Source organism: Elephas maximus, chromosome 9 (genome assembly GCF_024166365.1).
Source record: "Elephas maximus indicus isolate mEleMax1 chromosome 9, mEleMax1 primary haplotype, whole genome shotgun sequence".
Lineage (NCBI taxonomy): Eukaryota > Metazoa > Chordata > Mammalia > Proboscidea > Elephantidae > Elephas > Elephas maximus.
The window spans coordinates 12,249,093-12,264,241 of NC_064827.1; positions in this window are offsets into that span (position 1 = coordinate 12,249,093).

Sequence of the window (15,149 nt, forward strand, 5' to 3'; positions counted from 1 at the left end):
TTCAAATTTGTTATGTAAAGAAATTAGGCAGCAGCAGGCTTTTTTTGGCTGTATGGTGCAGCTGAATACATAGGTCTCTGTAAATTTCTTCTACTCTCAAATAGCAGCTCAAAAGATAGCTGGCTCTGCATGAGTTTTGATGTCATTTATGTCATTGGGTTGTTAATGTGAATGTTTTGTCGGTGGATGTTTTCGAGTGTGTGTTTTCACTACAATAAAAAAGAGAGAGAGAGAAAAGAGCTGAAAGGTCACAGTCTTATATGCAGGTGAAAGCTGGGCAATAAATAAGTAAGACTGAAGAGGAATTGAAGCATCTGAATTACGGTGTTGGCGAAGAATATTGAATATGGCATGGACTGCCAGAGTAATGAACAAATCTGTCTTGGAAGAAGTACAGCCAGAATGCTCCTTAGAAGTGAGGATGGCAAGACTTTTTCTAGTGTACTTTGGACATATTATCTAGAGGGACCAGTCCCTGGAGGAGGACATCATGCTTGGTAGAGGGTCAGCAAAAAAAGGAAGACCCTACAGTTACTGCAGTAATGGGCTTAAACATAGCAATGATTGTGAGGATGGCACAGGACCAGGCAGTGTTTCATTCTGTTGTCCATAGGTGTCACTCTAGTCAGAACCAACTGAATGGCACATAAGAACACTAACATCCTGGTCCTTGTGAGCCCCTGTTAGACCCCTCTCAATCCTGACCACTTAACCTCTGTCCTCTTTGTTTGTCAACCTCACACTCAGTACCAGGTTCCACACTTTGGTTTTTTTTAGTTGCCATCAAGTCAGCTCCAACTCTTGCCATTCCCACACACGACAGAATGAAATGTTGCGTGGTCCTGCACGATCTTCATGATCATTGGTATTCTCGAGTTCATTGTTGTGGCCGCTGTGAATATTGACAGCCTTCCATCCTATGGGGTATCTAGCACTATATTGGACAATATTCTGTTGGGATCCATAGGGTTCTCACTGGCTAATTTTCAGATGTAGATCATCAGACCTTTCTTCCTGGTCTCTCTTAGTCTGGAACCTCCACTGAAACCAGTCCATCATGGGTGGCCCTGCTAGTATTTGAAATACCAGTGGCCTAGCTTCCAGCATCACAGCAACATGCAAGCCACCATAGTACAACAGACTAACAAATGGGTGATTCTTACCCTAGATAATTCCTGCCTGAGTGGCCATACATGGATAGTCTCCTAATTCCAGGCCTCAACTCCACTGGAGTCTCTTGAAGGAAGTGTTCCTTTGGGCCCAGTCATATCATTCCCATTTGCCTTCTGAGTTGCATCTCAAAATTAGTCAGTGAAGACCCTGTGGATCAGAACAGAATATTGCCCAATGTAGCACTGGAAGTTGAGCCCCTAGGTTGGAAAGCACTCATAATACACACTGGTTCTTAAGAGTCGTGGTGCCTTTCAGAGCCTGAGATCAGGGCTGGATGAGCCTCTCCAGGCTCACTATCGCAGCTCCAGCCATCCCTCCTCCCAGCAGGACTCTCTGGTGTACACCTCTAGGAGAATGCTGGGTTTACTTTTGCTTCTCTGAGATACCCCAGATACACATGAGAAGAGGCAAACATCTTCTAAGGCAAAGAGGAAGTTGATCTCCAACAACCTCCATTTAATCCTTCTGGTATCTGGAACCATCTCCACGGTAGCTGGCTTTACGTCCCTGAAATTTGATGACATGTTGATCTTCGAGGAAGGAATTTATTTCCTCATGGAGCCCTCAAATTGAACTGGCTCCTGAGGACTCAGTAACTTAGAGAGTAGAAGCCACCCAGCCTCCCCACAGACAGACGGAGCCCATCTCCCACAATGGCCCTTTGCCTTGAACTCATGGTGGTCATGGGTGTCAGGAGAGTGTGCTAAGTGTAGTGAGGGAATGGATTACACCTCAACATAATGAAAACAAACTTCCTTGCAATGGAGGAAGACTCATTCAACCTGTGATATGTTGATGACACAACCTTGCTTGCTAAAAGTGAAGAGGACTTAAAGTGTTTATAGCTGAAGATCAAGGACCACAGCCTTCAGTATGGATTACACCTCAGCACAGAGAGAACAAAAATCCTCACAACTGGGCCAATAAGCTATAACACGATAAATGGAGAAAAATCTGAAGTTGTCAAGGATTTCAGTTTACTTGGATCCACAATTACCATCCATGGAATCAGCAGTGAAGAAATCAAAGATGTATTGCATTGGGGAAATCGGCTGCAAAAGGCCTCTTTACAACCTTAAAAAGCAGGATGCCCTTTATCACCTCTCTTATTCAACATTGTGCTAGAGGTCCTAGCCAGAGCAATTCGGCTAGACAAAGAAATAAAGGGCATACAGATTGGCAAGTTAGAAGTAAAATTCCCTCAGTTTGCAGATGACTTGATCTTATACAGAGAAAACCCTAAGGAATCCTCCAGAAAACTACTGAAACTAATAGAAGAGTTCGGCAGAGTCTCAGGTTGCAAGAGAAACATACAAAAATCACTTCGATTCCTCTACATCAACAAAAAGAACATCGAAGAGGAAATCACCAAATCAATAGCATTCACAGTAGCCCCCCAAAAGATAACATACTTAGGAATAAATCTTATCAAAGATGTAAAAAACCTATACAAAGAAAACTACAAAGTACTAGTGCAAGAAACTAAAAGGGACCTACATAAGTGGAAAAACATACCTTGCTCATGGATAGGAAGACTTAACATTGTAAAAATGTCTATTCTACCAAAAGCTATCTATATATACAATGCATTTCCGATCCAAATTCCAATGACATTTTTTAATGTGATGGAGAAACAAAGCACCGACTTCATATGGAAGGGAAAGAAGCCCCAGATAAGTAAAGCATTACTGAAAGAGAAGAAGGAAGTGAGAGGCCTCATTCTACCTGATTTTAGAACATATTATACAGCCACGGTAGTCAAAACAGCCTGGTTCTGGAACAACAACAGGCACGTAGACCAATGGAACAGAATTGAGAACCCAGATATAAATCCATCCACGTATGAGCAGCTGATATTTGACAAAGGCCCAGTGTCAGTTAATTGGGGAAAAGATAGTCTTTTTAAGAAATGGTGCTGGCATAACTGGATATTCATTTGCAAAAAAATGAAACAGGACCCATACCTCACACCATGCACAAAAAATAACTCCAAGTGGATCAAAGACCTAAACATAAAGACTAGAACAATAAAGATCATGGAAGAAAAAATAGGGACAACTTTAGGAGCCCTAATACAAGGCATAAACAGAATACAAAACATTACTAAAAAGGGCAAAGAGAAACCAGATAACTGGGAGCTCCTAAAAATCAAACACCTATGCTCATCTAAAGACTTCACCAAAAGAGTACAAAGACCACCTACAGATTGGGAAAATATTTTCAGCTATGACATCTCCGACTAGCGCCTGATCTCTAAAATCCATATGATTCTGTTAAAACTCAACCACAAAAAGACAAACAACCCAATCAAAAAGTGGGCAAAGGATATGAACACGCACTTCACTAAAGAAGATATTCAGGCAGCTAAAAGATACATGAGAAAATGCTCTCTATCATTAGCCACTAGAGAAATGCAAATTAAAACTACGACGAGATTCCATCTCACTCCAACAAGGCTGGCATTAATATAAAAAACACAAAATAATAAATGTTGGAGAGGCTGTGGAGAGATTGGAACTCTTATACAGTGCTGGTGGGAATGTAAAATGGTACAACCACTTTGGAAATCTATCTGGCGTTTCCTTAAAAAGTTAGAAAAAGAACTACCATACAACCCAGAAATCCCACTCCTCGGAATATATCCTAGAGAAATAAGAACCTTTACACGAACAGATATATGCATACCCATGTTTATTGCAGCACTGTTTACAATAGCAAAAAGATGGAAGCAAACAAGGTGTCCATCAACAGATGAATGGATAATAAATGATGGTATATTCACACAATGGAATACTACACATCGATAAAGAACAGTGATGAATCTGAAACATTTCATAACATGGAGGAACCTGGAAGGCATTATGCTGAGTGAAATTAGTCAGAGGCAAAAGGACAAATATTCTTTAAGACCACTATTATAAGATCTTGAGAAATAGTATAAACTGAGAAGCACACATTCTTTTGTGGTTATGAGAGGGGGGAGGGAGGGAGGGTGGGAGAGGGTTATTTACTGATTAGATAGTAGATAAGAACTACTTTAGGTGAAGGGAAGGATAATACCCAATACAGGGAAGGTCAGCTCGACTGGACTGGACCAAAAGCAAAGAAGTTTCCTGAATAAACTCAATGCTTCGAAGGTCAGCGGAGCAAGGGCGGGGGTTTGGGGACTATGGCTGAAGGGGACTTCTGAGTCAATTGGCAAAATAAATTCTATTAAGAAAACATTCTGCTTCCCACTTTGAAGTGTGGCGTCTGCGGTCTTAAATGCTAACAAGCGGCCATCTAAGATGCATCAAGTGGTCTCGACCCACCTGGATCAAAGGAGAATGAAGAACACCAAGGTCAGAAGATAATTATGAGCCCAAGAGACAGAAAGAGCCACATGAATTACAGACTTACATCATCCTGAGACTAGAAGAACTAGATGGTGCCCGGCCATAAGCGATGACTTCCCTGACAGGGAGCACAACAGAGAACCCCTGAGGGAGCAGGAGAACAGTGGGATGCAGACCCCAAATTCTCATAAAAAGACCATACTTAATGGTCTGACTGAGACTAGAAGAATCCCGGCGGTCACGGTCCCCAAACCTTCTACTGGCCCAGGACAGGAACCATTCCCGAAGACAACTCATCAGACATGGAATGGACTGGACAATGGATTGGAGAGAGATGCTGATGAAGAGTGAGCTACTTGTATCGGGTGGACACTTGAGACTCTGTTGGCATCTCCTGTCTGGAGGGGAGATGGGAGGGTAGAGAGGGTTAAAAATGGGCAAAATGGTCACAAAAGGAGAGACTGGAAGGAGGGAATGGGCTGACTCATTAGGGAGAAAGTAAATGGGAGTATGTAGTAAGGTGTATATAAGTTTATATATGACAGACTGACTTGATTTGTAAACTTTCACTTAAAGTACAATAAAAATTATTAAAAAAAAAATCTTAAAAAGCAAAGTTGGCACTTTGAGCACTAAGGTGCACCTGTTGTAAGCCACAGTGTTTTTGATCACCTCATATGCATGTGAGAGCTGTACAATGAGTAAAGAAAACTGGAAAAGAATTAAGTCCTTTGAATTATGGTGTTGTTTAAGAATATTGAATATAATATAGAGTGCCAGAGAACAAACAAACTTGTCCTGGAAGAAGTAAAGCCAGAATGATCCTTTGAAGCTATTTCATCTCAAGTACTTTGGAAACAGTATCAGGAGAGACCAGTCTCTGCAAAAGGACATCATGCTTGGTAAAGTAGCAGGTCAGCAAAAAAGAGGAAGGCCCTAAATGAGATGGACTGACACAGTGGCCGCACCAATGGCCTGAAACATAGAATGATTTTGAGGATAGCACAGGACTGGGCAGTTTTTTGTTCAGTCTTACAAGGGGTTGCTGTGAGACACAACTGACTCGATGCCACCTAACAACAACAGTGAGGGAATTAGGAGGCAATGACAAAATCTCAACTTATAATAATACCAATCTAATAGTTAATTATTTAATAACCTGCTTTCGATGATAAAGTAATAAAGAAGAAAGGTATAATGGTATAAAAGAGCTCATTATTTGTCTGGCTATCAGTGTTAAAAACTAGTGTTTGGAAGATCACAAAAAAACTTGAAAATGAACTAGAAGGATTTTCTCACTGAAGGATTTGCTTAAAATGAAAATGTCAGCCTCGTTTCTACATGGAAAATAATACATGTTAGAATGTCTCTATCATTCACTGCTTCTCATTTCACTGGAAAAGTGTGTCTAAGTACTTAAACATTTAGTCTGGGAAAAGGTGTTTTTTCTATTATTTATAAGTGAGTGTGTCTGGGTGGACACCCTGGTAATTCCTAGCTGCTGCCATCACTGGCCAGTTTCTCTGTCATGACTAAGTTCCTCACGGAGTTCAAGATGAGAAAGAAGGCAGGCATTCCAAGTGCAAGCAAGGCCAAGTCCAAGCTCATCTGGGAAATGGATGAAGTACGTGGTTCTTTGCCATTTCTGTGCCCACTCTCCAGACCCTTACCATTCCAGGAGCAAAACTTGCCCTAAAAGAGTCACAGCTCTTTGGAGGTGGAAGGGAACTTTTGAGACTGTGTCATCCAGTCCTTTTCTTTTGTCTTTGTTTTTTTGCATCAAAATCATATGCGCAGAGTTTGGTAGTCAAATCTTTGTATACAGTTTGTTGGGAAAAAGAGCAGGTCCCTGTCACCTCCCCTTCCAACTTACTTCCCCAGGTGCAACACCTTCAACTCTTTTAGCTGATTCTTTGGATTATTAATTCCGTGTCTCCAAATAACAGGCTTATAGATAGATGCTGTTATTAGGTGCTGTCGAGTGGATTCCAGCTCATAGTGGCCCCATGTGACAGAGTAAAACTGCCCCACAGGGTTTTCTTGGCTGTAATCTTTACAGAAGCAGATTGCCAGGTCTTTTTCCCGTGGAGCTGCTGGGTGGGTTCACACCTTCAACCCTTCAGTTATCAGCCAACCGCTTAACCATTGCATAACCCGGGCTCCTTTATAGATAGATGTGTCTTGTTCTTTGGGATCTAGGTCTTAGCTAATGACTTTCCACTGTAGGAGATGAAGATTTAGCTGTCTTTTCCCCACCCCACACCCACCATGGACACATGCAGCCTTGCCCCCCTCCAGCTGCCCACCCTGCCTGTCTCCCAGTATAGTGACATCATGATTGTGGTTAGGTCAATATGGAGTATTTGGTTAAGGCAGTGTGGGCACTGTGATAGACTATGACTGCTTTTCCTTTCCTGGATGACGTTTTGTTTTCCCTGTTTCCTAAATCTTCTATGTGCTTAGTTTTCTTTTTTTAATTGTCCTTTAGATGAAGGTTTACAGAGGAAATTAGTTTCTCATTAAACAATACACATATTGTTTCCTGACACTGGTTGCCAACCCCACGACATGCCAACACTTTCCCTGTCTTGACCTTGGGTTCCCCATTACCAGCTTTCCTGTCCCTTCCTGCCTTCTGGTCCTTGCCCCTGGGCTGACGTGAATGTTTAGTGTTGTTCAGTTTTAAGGGCCTGTCTAATCTTTGGCTGAAAGGTGAACCTCAGGAATAACTTCACTACTGAGCTATAAAGGTGTCTGGGGGCCTATGTGCTTAGCTTTTGTTTCATTACTTAGCTAATGGAATCCCAAACTCTCCACCAGTTGTCATAATTGATTCTCAAATAGATTAGATGCATCAGATTGTATTAATTTCATTGTCTCACAGAAGTTTCCCCCAAGGCTTTCTGACCTGCTTTTGTCTGGCCTGGTTACCCTCTAGGGCTTGACGCATGTATGTCAGCTTGGGGTTACCCCTCCATCATTCTAGGAAGTCTAGTCACCTGTTGCCTGTGCTGGTTTGCCTGTTTGTCATACCCCGTATTTTATTCTTTCATGGTTTACTCCCTCATTTTGAGGGAGCACATCCTCCGGTATCTTCCTAAGAGAAGGACTCATTGTAGCAAAAATATTTGATACTTGAATGTCTAAACAAGTCTTTATTCTAACCCTAACAGTTGATTGATAAATTAGCATTGTCCATTTGTAGGATTTGGACCTGTCTGATGGGCTGGTGGAGTCCCTAGGTGGTGAAAATGGTTACCACACTCAACTGCTAACCAAAGGTGGGAGGTTTGAGTCCACCTCAAAAGAAAGGCTTGATATCTATTTCTAAAAAATCCTTCACGAAAAGCCCTATGGGGCACAATCCTACTCTGATATACACGGGATCGCTGAGAGTCAGACTCGACTTGACAGCACCTGGTTTCTTTGGTTTTACTAGGCTGATCATTTACTTGACATAAAGTCTGGAGAGCTGTAGTCCAGAGTGAGCACAGCTGCCCAACATTCTCAAGATCCAGGCTTTTCCCATTTTTCTGTCCTACCATCTTCCCCTTTGTGGTTTTTGATTCTCTAGTTTTTTGCCTCGTGGTCACATTATGGCTGCCACAATGTCAGACAGCACGTCCTTGCTCCAGGGACTCATGCAGGAAGGAAAGAGAAGACCAAAACAAAGAAAAGTTCTCTTTGGCAAGGTTCCATTCTTTGGTTTTGGAGAGCAGAGGGGAGAGCTTCCCCAGTTGTTCCCTCCCCCACCAGCAAAATCCTCTTAATATCTAATGACCAGAAGTGACCACATGACCACCTCAGGCTGCCAAGGAGGCTAGGGAGGGGCCGACCTGCCCTGAGAGTGCTGACCTCCACCTGCTGCCTAAACTCAAACTTTGGGGTTCCGTTCACAGAGACAGGAGCTCTCGCTGCTGTGTAGGCACCGTTGGTAGGGCCAAGCGCAGCCTGCATGGAAAAGGCCGGGATGGTTTGTGCTGTATGAACAGATTTCCTGCTTCTCAAGTGATTGTTTAGACTGTTTGAGCTAAACTACCACCCACAAGATCATTGCCCTTCAAACCAAAAGCCTACCTAGTGGGAGCAGGTGTGACACAGAGCATCCTACAGACAAGAGAAAGGTTTGTGCAAATCTTAGAGAAATCTAACCTTTGTCAGCACACGCATTTTCATTCAGATGTAGAAGGAACTAGGTGTGCTTTTTGGTCTTTTTTTTCCCTCCTGTTCAACATTTTACTAATTTTTTTATCATGTATGACATTTGTAATGAAAAAAACACTGCTGTTGTTAATTTTTTCTTAATTTGATGTCCTCTTTGGAATGTGGTATGAGATGTCTTCAGAATCTGACCACAGAGCTGGTTTTGTCTTACTGCTTAAAAATTAAAACGAAACAGCCATTGTAATGCAGTGTCTCAGGCCACAGATTTTAAAAGGATCACTTTTTTTTTGTTCAAAGAGTATTAGCTTTGGATATTTAGAGATATAATGTCTCATTTCCTCAGAATTTCTGACGGAACAAATTATTATCTCTATTGTGTTGCAAGGACTATATCGGAAGTTCGTGGAACTGAGTGAAGAAACTAAACATAATCAGTACCCTTGATCAATGCGATCGCTTTGAAAAAGTTGCTTCATAGTATCCCCAGTATTGGCTTGGGAAAAAACAGAATGAGAAAGAAAGAAAACATCAACAATTCATGATCTTTCCTTGAGAGCTTAACATCTTGGATTTGAATAATGCTGTTGGTGTTGGGTGCTGTTGAATCAATTCTGACTCACAGTGACCTCATGTGTCAGAGTAGAACGTCTCCATAGGTCTTTCTTGGCTGTAATCTTTGCAGAAGAAGGTTGCCAGGTCTTTCTCCTACAGAGTCGCTGGGAGGGTTTGAACAGCAACCTTTTGGTTAGCAGCCTGGTGCTTAACCACTTCCCCATCAGGACACCTTGGATTCGAATAATAGAAATGAATAATTCCAAACCAATTTTTACACTCTAATAAGGAACTTTTTTTTTTCTGCTCTATGAATTCATTTTCTAAGTATGAAAGTTCTATATAGTAAGACCTGAGAAAGCCGGAACTTGTGTAAGGAGGATACCTGTCAGAGAAGGAAAACTCACATATTTTCCACTAAAAGAAGCCATAAAAGAGTGGTAAGACTGCACCCTGTCCAAGGCAGAACAGGTGTGAGACACAGAGAAACAAGGCAGTTCCATCGTGTTGGAGGTTCTAGTCCACTCAGAGCTACCTTGGAAGAAAGGCCTAGCAATCTACTTCCGAAAAATCAGTCACAGAAAACCCTAGGGAGCCCAGTTCTGCTCTGACACCCATGGGGTCGCCATGAGTGGGAGTCAACCCCACAGGAACTGGTGGTTTTGGACCCAGGGCTTACTGGGCCCTTCCCGCAGGCCAGGAAGCTGATGAGCCAGGCAAAGGGAAGTGCGCAGACAATTCTTCCCAGGGACAGACCTGAAGGTGAAGCCTGGAAGCTACAAAGAGGAGATTGTTCTGTAGAAAGAGGGTTAATAGTGTGTCAAAGAGGAAGTAGGCCACCTCTGGAAAGGCTAAGCTGCCTCTCCTGGAGCTGAGAGGCCCTCCTGGAGGAAGACTGCATGGAGGGGAAGGTAGCACCACAGGGCATTTGGAACTAGAATACCTCAGAGGTCTGCTTATCTGTGCAGATCCCTGCTGCCTGCGCCAGGACAAACACAGAGCCTCGTGGGAGGAGGGGTGTGTGCTCTACACCTGTAACCCCTTTCTTCCTGTCCCAGTGAGAGGAGCGACACCAAACCTGCAAGCAGGTGGCCTTCCACAAACCCGAGCCTTATGCCGCCCAGACTTGGCACAGTGCGTTCCCTTTGAGGAAAGTGTAAGAGGGTGCAGCACCTACCTAGCTCAGGCAGGGAACCCAGCAGAGGGGCTTTTGAGGTAGAAATGCCACTCTGCTGGTCACCAGCTACCTTACTTTCCCTTCCCGGGCCTCAGTCTCCTCACCTGTAATGAAGGAATAGAAATGTCTACCTCACAAGATTATTGTGAGCATAAAATGGGAAAATGCATCTGACTGTCCTGTACAGAAGGAGCCCTCGTGGCACAGTGGTTAAAGCACTCAGCTGTGAACTAAAAAGTCCGTGGTTCGAACCCACTAGCGGCTCCCAGTAAGAGGTTGGTGTCTGCTCCCGTAAAGATTAGGAAATCTTATGAGGCAGTTTCCCCTTGTCCTATAGCACCGTTTATGAGCTGGAACCGCCTGGATGGCAGCAGGTTTACCCTGCACAGTGCCTAGGATATAATACAGATGATGCTCATTGTCCCCAGCTTCCATGCTTGCTCATTCACCCACTCGCTCAGATGTATCTGTAACCCCACAATTATTACGTGGTGCCTTCACGATCACTCGTGCACGCGCACAGACTGCTGAGAAATGTGAGCTGCCCCAGCTGAGGCTGAACAAGGTGATGCTCTGCCTTCTGGCCTCAGCTCTCAGACTGTAAACAAGTCCTTTTCTTGGTCTGTCTCAGGCCACATTTTTGTGTTCTTTGCTGCTGATTTTGCTGTTTAAATGGCCCCAGGCATTGTGCGGAAGTGCTGTCTCCTGTCCCTAAGCACAGGAAGGCTGTGATGTGCCTCATGGAGAAATGGGTGTGTTAGGTAAGCTTCCTTCAGGCGTGAGTTACTGTGCTGTCAGCCATGAGTTCAACGTTAATGAATCAACAGTATGTATTTAATAAGGCGTCCTTAAACACAAACACACATCAAACAAGGTTATTGTTATATAGACTAAGCTATGGAAGATGATTGCATTATATTGCATTACGTTACATTATGGATGGTTATTACATTAGACTAAGCCAGGTGAATTTTCCTGGTGGCAGAAGTAAGCATTTGTGTAAATGACGGGGAGGCCTGAGTGGCTTTGCAGAGCCAGCCCTGTCCACTCCCGGGGGAGCACTGGGAGGACGTGAAATTCCTCTTCTATGTAAGGTCCCTTCCTGGCGCAAACACTTGGCATTCGGCTGCTTATCTTAAGGTTGGTGGTTCGAACTAACCGGGCACTGCCGTGGAAGATAGGCTTGGCGACCTGCGTCCACAAAGATTGTTGTTGTTGTTGTTAGCTGCCATCAAGTCGATTTCTAATCCTAGAGGCCCGATGTGACAGATTGTAGCCAAGAAGTCCCCATGGAGCAGTTCTACTCTGTAACATAAGAGGTCGCCATGAGTCGGAGTCGGGAAGTGTGTGCCTTAGAGCAGATGGCGAGTGGCAGCAGTTCCTGGGCTTACACGGGAGGATCAGAGCCTGGGAGGTTAGCAGTTTCCTGAGGGGCTTGTTGCAAATGAGGAGTAATTCCCCTCAGACACTCTGAATCAAAGGAATTAGGGCAATACTTGGTGGTGCAGAACCTGGGCAGGGATCCAGACTCCTCCATCCAGTCACATAACTTTGCTTCCGGAAATGGATCTTCCTGAGCTGGGAGCTGAGGCATGGTGAACCTCTGACCCGACCGCTGGGTTTGGAGGGCATTCCTCCCCAGAGAGATGCTTGCCCTTAGACGTGAACCCTGAATCTCAGCCGAAGAACTTAGGAATCAATTCTGTGCTGGCTTTGTGCCCAGGAAATCAACAGCACAGTAAGGAAATGGGGCAATAGGCAGAATATTCCCCAGTACCAGAATTGAAGAGAAATAGACATTAAACTGATCAGTGGTACAGACACCGAAGTGGAAATCCGTCTCAGAACATATTTAACCTTCAGTACTTGGGGCATCTTCACGGGAACAGGAATTTTCTGCAGGCCCTGGGTAGGGTAAACGGTTAAGGCACTCGGCTGCTAACCGAAAGCTTGGAGATTTGAGATGACCCAGGGGTACCCCAGAAGAAAGATCTGGCAATCTGCTCCTGAAAAATCAGCCAGGGAAAACTCTGTGGAACACAGTTCTACTCTGACACACACGGGGGCGCCATGAGGCGGAATTGACTCCACAGGTACTGGTTTGATCTTTGTGATGCAGTTATTTGGATTGGACGGTGTATTCCCGCAGGATCTTTTTAGTCTTCATGATCCCTTACGGTAGCTCCTCACTGTTTCAATAATTACATTCCATTAGTGCTTTAAGCAGCAATGGACACGTTCATACACAGTCATGCATATAGCAGAAAGGTATCGGACCACAGGTAAGATTTTCTGTCCTCTGTAAGGCATTTCTTGATTAGGAGAGATCCACATTTCTCTTCAATAATGTATATAACCTTCACTAATCTGTCTTTGCTAAAAATCACAGAATGCTAAACAAAATGTTTTTAGTATTCATTTTGGTTGAGGCCCCAAAACAAAAGGCTTCTGCAGGATTTGTGAAGGAAGTGATCAGGACCAGTTTTGCAGCCCTTAGATACGTAACCACCCACCTTCTGCCTTTAAATAAGGCTGATTTTCTTGGTTAGAGAGACCAAGAAAAGAGTTGGTAGTTAGATCTTGATCCTCAGTGGAGCTGTCGGTGGGTGGGGGTGCCTGTCCCCACCCAGGGAAAGGGGTCTCAGTGGGCACTCTGGAGGGCTTGATATGTGTCCTGGGCAATGCCAATGTCCTTGGAGCTCTGATTGCAGAGCAAGCAGAGCTGGCTGCTTGGAGGCAGCCTAGGACTCCAGCATTTAAAGGGCAGGAGCATGAGTGCCTTCTGTGTGCCCAGGGTCCATCCTGGGAGACAATGTTACCCCACAGAAGGAAGCAAGGAGTGCACTGTGGTTGCTGATGGCTCAGGAAGGAGACAGAGAGATGCATTCAGCCACCACACTGATGAGAACTACAGGTAAGAAACCCTCCCATAAACACTGTGTGCACGTTTTTGTGTGAACGTAGGCTTTCAATGTTGGTAAATCAAGGAGCACGATTGTTGGATCATACGGTGTTGTGGGTTGAATTGTGTCCCCCTAAAACATATGTTTTAAATCCTAACCCCTTTACCTGGTGGCACAGTGATTAAGTGCTCAGCTGTTCACCAAAATATTGATGGTTTGAACCCAGCAGCCGCTCCACAGGAGAAAGATGGGGCAATCTGCTTCCATAAAGATTACAGCCTTGAAACCCTTGAGTCAGTTCTACTCTGTCCTGTAGGGTCTCTATAAGTCAGAATGGACTTGACAGTGATGAGTATACCTGTGATTATATTCTCATTTAAGAATGGGATTTCTTTGTTAAGAGGCTATATCAGTGTAGGGTGTATTTTAAGACAATCACCTTTGACAGAGAACAAGAGCAGATTAGGCATAGAGAAGCAAGCAGAGATGGGAGAAGATAGATGCCACACCATATGAAGATCACCAGGGAACAGGACCTTCCCCCAGAGCCTACAGAGAGAGAAAACATTCCTCTCCAGCCAGCACCCTCCCTTTGGACTTCTAGACTCCTAAACTGAGAGAAAATAAATTTGTGTTCATTAAAGACACCCACTTGTGGCATTTCTGTTATAGAGCACTAGATAACCAAGATGATGTTTGGCTTTGTAAGAAAACTGCCAGGGTCTTCCATTCGGCCATGTTGTGCACTCCCACCAGGGATGAATGGGAGTTCCTGTGGCTCCACATCCTCACCAACATTTATTGATGTCGGCATCATGTATTTTAGCCATCGGAATTGGTGTGTTTTGCTCATTTTTCTACTAGGTTATTTGTCTTTCTATTATTGGGTTGTAAGGGTTCTTTTTATAATCTGGAAATGAGAGTCTATGAGCCTCGTTTTTGTGCCCAAATTTAATGATGCAAAAATATTCTACTTACCAAGATGGAAAACTAATACGTGTGTAAAACAGAGTGGATAATAAAGGTTGAAAAAGAGATGATTTTGATTTTATCAAATTTTGATTATATGAACCAAGGAAATCTGGTATTTCTTTTTTCTGGTAATAATATATTTTTTTAAATTATTATTGAAAAATGTACTTCTTGAGTCCTGGAGAATACACTAATGTTTCTGTTTTGTTATTTTTATTATCTTTTAACCATGTCAGTGACATACTCTTAGGTTCCAGAACGAAAACGTAAATATCATATTAAAAAAATACTCCCAAAACGAGTTTGCTTCTAGGCAGAACTCTGAATCACACAGGATATGGGCAAAGAGGGCTACTTTCTGCTGTATTTTATACCATATGCATGTAGGACCACTAAAGAAATAAAATTTTGAAAAGAACAAGCACTTCCAGAATATTCTTGCTTATAGTTTTATTAGGAAGAAGATGAATAGAAGTAACTAAAAATTAAAATCAGAAGGAGGAAATTACTTAAAAAAATTATTAGAAAAGCAATATGACCCACAATTCAGAAAGTCTGGGAAACCACTATTACTTTATAGCATATTTTTTGCCACCCCCCATTGTATATTTTACATAAACCAAAACCCTTTGCCTTCAAGTTGATTCTGACTCCTAGTGACCCTGTAGGACAGAATCGAACTGCCCCATATACTTTCCAAGGCTATAATCTTGATAGGAGCAGACTGCCCCATCTTTTCTCCTGCAGAGCAGTTGGTGGGTTCAAACTGCTGACCTTCAGTGAGCAGTCAAGCATTGCAACCACTGTGCCACCAAGGCACCTTCCTTTCCTCGTACTATTCTTTATTTTCAAAGTTTTCTCAATATGCCTTAC